We start from the raw sequence: 6,000 nt of genomic DNA, 5'->3' as shown, positions 1-6,000 counted from the left end.
TGCCAGTCTTTTTTTCCTAATTGTCAAGTGCTACAAATGGAGCAGAATGCAACCTGTGTTGGGTGTGAATCTTTCTTTCCGGAGGTAATAGAAAATATCAAGTTTCTCCAGAGCAAAACAACATATTCCCAGCAAATGAGGTTATAAACAAAGTTGAAAAAGCCAGCTCCTTATTACGCTAACTCGCTATTAACCAAATCCACCTGATGGGGGGAAAGTACCTTGTTTCACATGCTGAGGGCCCATTAGCTAATTGCCATAGAAATCCAGCATTTCATATAATTATTTAACCCTCGTGAAGCCATCAGGCTTTTGGAAGAAGTCCCCTGGGGTGGGAGAGGCGCCGTGGCGGCCGCGGCCTTTGCCGGGGCAGAGGCTGGAGGGTGTCTCAGCCCGCTCCGCCGAGGCCGGCCCGTCCTTGTAGGCGTTCGTGAATCCGCCGGCTGCATTTTCCAGCATTCGTATTTTGACTGGAGCTGTTTGGTGCCATGAAAACGGGCCTCTTCTCACCCTGTGCTTGCTTCCACTCTCTGCAGCTGCAAAGAAATCGACCCCATTGGGAAATTTAAGTTGTTGACTTCAACGGGTGATGCTCGAAGACCTGCTGGTCCCTGATAGCTCCCTTGCACTGTCCCCTGCTGCTTCCATATCTCCTCCTCCTCCCATTGCCCTCTCTCCTCTTTTCTCCTGGGTACTTTCCTCCATCCTTGCTCCATCTCTCACCTTGCTCCTGACAGGCAGTGTCACCAGCACCATCCCACGCCAGACCCCGTGGCCGTGACACACCACCACCCTCTCCCAGCTCCTCTCCTCCTCCTGCCCGCATGGGTGCTCACGTGCATGGCTCCTGCCCGCTGTCACCAGCTGGCACAGTCCAAAACTGCATTGATTGCCACCAGCACCTGCTCAGGGAGGAGAGGAAGTGTGCAGCGACACTGGAGCAAGGTATTACAAGATGGGAAGCTCTGGAGAGCCAGGCTGGAGAGGGAAGCGTTACCAGCTAAACAGATTTGCCCAAGTAAGTAATCGGGAGCAGACACATGCTGCAAAATCCCTTTTGCTTGCGAGCTGCAAGTGGAAGATGCTGAGATGGAAATTGTTGGAGTCCAATAAGGAAGGCAGAGATGGCTCAGCAGAGGCAATGGAGCAAAGGTCCTTCGTGCTGCAGGCCCCATCCTGGTTCTTCACCTGCTCGTACTGTGCAGGCTTCCTCCAAGCATCGCTGGTCCATGGCCCACACTTTAACTCATTTCTGCCAGCCCCTCTAGTTCCACACTTTCATTCCTGCTCAGATTTTCCTCCCTACATCCTTGTTTTAGAAAGAAAGTGCATTCAGGTCCTACAGAAGCTTTGAACCAACCACTTCTAGGTGCTACTTCATTACCATAGCTCGGCTTGGAAACACCCTGCAGAGGGCTCTTCCCACCTTGGAGTTTCAGCATGGGGGTCTGCTGTGGGCACCACCTGCATGCAGTGGGCTCAGGGATGCCCCAAAGTGCTGCATATGCTTCAGGGCTGTGGTCGTGACTGTCACAGCAACATGGAAGACTCATAAACTGCTAGCATAGAAAATCTCTTCAAAGATATTGCTCCAGTAAGAATATTTTTCAAAGGCTCCTCAGCGTAAAAATCCACTCACCTTTTCCTTGCAGTCACCTGCAGTCTCCAGGGCTGTAGGGCCCCCAGTGCTGCGAAAGCCCTCAGAGAAACTCCAGTCCAAAGGCACTACCAGGCCACACCCAAAGGGATGTGGTGTTGCAAACATCTGGAAGAGGCAGTGCCAGCACAGAGGAACCTCAATCTCACAAGGTCCTGCAAATTTTCAGCCCAATCTGAGAAACACAAGTGCGGTCCTGCTCCCGGGTGTCCCAGTGACAAGCGTCACTGCTGACCCTGGAGCGTAGCAGTGGCGCTCGGTCTGCAGTTCGCCACGTGTGCCCCTGGCCTTGCAAAGCTGCTGGAATTAACTGGATAGTCACATCTTGTACTGTTCACTTCATGATCAGTGCAAGATTTGGTCACGGTGCTTTCTCTTTGGAACCACATTTTTTTATGCATACTATGCATGCATGTGTGTGTGCGTGTGTGTGTATATGCACGCATACATATGCGTGTGTATATTGTTTTGGTTCAAAAGGCACTCACTGCTGCAACAGGACTTCTGTGCAGCTGCTCCATTCTGCCAGCTGCAATAAATTCCTTTGCTAGCACTGCTCGTCTGAATCGAATATAGTTTATTTCATTTTAAGAAGTCTTTTTTTTTTTCATTTCAGGAAAATGAATGTTAGAGCCAGATAAGAAACTATAGTCTGCTTTCAAGAAGGTTACAAGAAAACTGCATCTTGCATTACTAATCCTTTATCTTTCATGTTAACAAAAAGATTACTGACATATTTTTGAATGAAAGAAAATAAAATAGCAAATGCATCTAAAGAGCTGTGTAACTTTCATGCAACACACAAATCGGTTGTTAAACGTGGAAAAAAAGAAGGAGGGGAATGAAGGGAAAATTCATAATACATTTCCCTTTGTAAAGTGAGCAAACCAACTTTCTATAAGAGTAACTACTGGAGGACTAGAAGATGCTCTTTTCGTAAAGCAAGAACGTTATTTTTAACTGGACGGGATTCTGGTGGCAGAGGAGAAAGTCTCCCTTGCCCAGGTCCTTGCCTGGGGTGTCTGGGCAGCTCTTCTGTCTTCCCACACACCCAGGAACTTCTTTCCCCAGCTCCTTCCACCAGCTTTGGGACATCTTCACGTTGGTGCCTCACAGCACGGCTGTGGCCAGGTGGCAGATTAGGGAGAAGGTGCCATAGCTCCCAAAGCGAAAGTTGTCCTGAGGCCACGGACCACGCCGCACCACCTCGGGAGTTGCCCTCCACAGTCCATCTGCGCCCAAAGCTGTCCAGGACGAGTCTTTTGGGGCTTCCTCTCCAAACGTCCCTGAAAATCACAGCCCTGCTCCTCAGTTCTGCTTTTCCACGACAGAACAGCCCAGTGCCTTGGCACACGGTGGTTCATTAGGAAACCCGTAATTGAATTCCCTGACCATTCAGTTCTAAAACCCCTTTGATCAAGAATTAGTTAATTACGTTGGGCCCAGGATATTCCTTGTCACGAATTTTGCCCGTGTCCCCCAGATACGTGATGGCGGGCGCCGCTCGCGTCGTGTCCTTTGAAATGCTTTCAGGAGCCTTTGAAGCTCTCCCCCCTTAATGACGCATTGTTCGTTAATAAGTCGCCTGCAACATTTCCCCATTAGGAAAGAGCTGTCTGCGACTCACTTTGGCTTGAATGAGTAATAATAATCCAAATGTAATTGATAATGTTAGCGAATAAATGGGAAATGTGTTCTACCTGGGGAATTCGCCGGAGAAGGCCTGAGAGGGAGCAAGCGCCTTCCCGCCTTTCTCCCGATGCCCCACACGCCCTCCTTGCCCACCCTCCCGCCGCCGCCCTCAGGCCTGACCGCCGCTCTCACCTGGCGCAGAAAGCCGTTTGACTTTGAGACACGTTGATTTGAAACCCCCCGTTGGCAGATAAGAAGCGGAGAGATCACAGGTAGCGGCTCGAGGCGGAAGCGGGCAGTCGTTGCTGTTTCCCAGAGAGAGAGAAAGCAGGAGAAACGCACCTGGCTTATGGGGAAGGTGAGAGGAGATAAGAAGCATCCGGAAGCGTTGGCAGGAGAGAAGGTAGATGGGGAGATAACGCTGAGATGGTGGAGATTGCGCGTTGCTTGTGTCAGCAGAGACGGTTTTACCGAGGAGATGACACCGATCGGTGGGCTCTGCAGAGCACCGGGCTGCAGCGAAGGCAATGTGCAAGACTGCTGCAGGTGACACGGGGGCTGGAGGTGGGCCTTTCCCCACATCTTGCCCACGGTCCAAAGGAGACCTCATTCACGCAGCTCGACATCTCTGCTGCCTCCTTCAAGCAGCTCTCCCCTTGTTACGTGCCCTTGGGGCTGAGCACCCACATGCACCCTCTCCAGCCAGCACTGTCTCCAGGAAAAGGCCCATCCCAGCCTCTCCGTAAACCCTCCTTTCCCCAAAAACATTTCACCCAGGACATGAGTGGAAGTGACAGGGTGTGTGCAACCGCAGCAGCACCATGGTGTGGGCCTCCGCCAAACGACCTCCTCATCTCCATGACCTCGGTGTCCAGCCGCCCTAGACACCCCACACTCCGGCAGGGTGCTGAGTGTCTTCGCCTCAATGCTCACAAACTCCCTGCCACACTGGTTTCGCCCTTCCTTTTGCATTAGTTGTATTTTTCCCCCCAAAAAAATACCATATCTCAGCTCTGCACCTAGGTGGGAATATTGTCAGCAAAAGGCTTCCCCCCACCGTCAGTGCAGACATCTCTGCTACGGCCAGGAGGACATCTGTGGCTCGTGGCTCTTGAAACAGGAATCTTCCCTTGCTGAAACATTTCTGTGTGATTTCAAGGAGGATGGGACAAAAAGGCATGGAAAACCGTATGCAGGAAACCTGCGTAGGGGTCATGTGAGATGTGAGTATTTACCAAACCAGCTAGGAGCACGTGGAGAGCAGTAACACAACAGGCCAGGGGCTGCCAGTGCTTTGCAGGGGCAAAGGAGGAGCCCCTGCAGCACCGCTCCAAGGGCGTTTTTCCTTTCCAAAACAACAAGCTGTGGCTTTTCCCTTCGCCCAGGCCAGGCTCTGCCTGTCCAGTGGCATGGTACCCATCCCAGCATGCCCCTTTGGGCAACACAGAGGCCACAGCTGAAGGTCTGCAGGCACCATGTGCAAACAGAAGAACTTGTTTTCTGAGAAACCAGAGGCTCAGAGGAGCCAGGAACTGAGCTCAGGTCAACTATGGTGAATTGGCTGGCCAAAATATCATCAGCACTGGAGACTATCCGAGTGTTTCTTTCTAGAACTATTCAATGGAAGTCTTCTGCTGTGCCTGTCATGGCAGCACTTTTCACCTAAAAACTGATCTAAATTCAAAGCAGAAATTTTAAACATAGGGGTTAAATAACTCCACTTCTTTCTCTTGCCTCCAGACCCAAAGCAATTAGTTTTGGACCCATGAAACAGTCATTTTGGTTTAACTCCTCCCAAAATATCCTTGAGTTACTCTATTTTGCCCTTCCCTCCTACTGGCACATTGCTGTGCTTGCACATTGCTCCCCGTGCACATCACTCCGCTCACACATCGCTCCACTTACACAGCAGTTTGCTTGCACATCACTGCTTGCATGTTGCTCTGCTTGCGTATTGCGCTACTTGCACATCACCCCATTTGTACATCACTTTGCTTCTGCTCATCCCTCCTCTTCCACATTACTCCACTTGCACATCTCCCTGCTCACATATTGCTTCATTGGCACATTACTTCACTTGCACACCACTCCTGCATATCGCTCTTCTCATCCATCACTCCTGCTTGAAAATTGCTCCTCTTGCACATCACTTGCAAAGTCTTGTCTGTTCCATTTGCTTCTATTGCCCTCTGCTGGGGACTTCCAAAGGGAAGGCTGATCCCCTGGCCAGTGCTTTTCCCTCACCATCTCCCTTTGCCACTTCCAGCGAGCCCCAGGATGGACCCAGCCTCCCAGCAGCAGGGAAGTATTTCCCCGGCCACCGCTACAGGTCCCAGCGAGGCAGCCTTGCACCCGTGGCGCCACATGCACACACACACACACGGAAATCTCCAATACAGAATATGGCCAGAACGTCTGGTGGGGAAAGGGAGAGCCACCTCTATGAACGTATCGAAGTGGACATCCAGGACGTACTCGTGAGTGCACAGACACATGTGAGACATGAGGCAGTTTGGCTCTGTTGCTGTTCTACATGAATGATTACACACAGCTTGATAGCTGTGTGCTCCCAGAGCAGGGACGTACTTGATCCACAAGCTCAAACCAGGACAGAGAGAGCCAGGCTTTGGCTTTCAGCAAGGAGGCAGTGGAAATGTAGGAACTGAGGTGGCTCCAAGGATCTAGCGAGGTGGAAATGGGAGCTGTGATTT

This window comes from Rhea americana, unplaced genomic scaffold (genome assembly GCF_003343005.1).
Source record: "Rhea americana isolate MKP2758 unplaced genomic scaffold, rheAme1 scaffold_200, whole genome shotgun sequence".
In the NCBI taxonomy this organism is placed as follows: domain Eukaryota; kingdom Metazoa; phylum Chordata; class Aves; order Rheiformes; family Rheidae; genus Rhea; species Rhea americana.
This window is presented reverse-complemented; position numbering follows the sequence as displayed.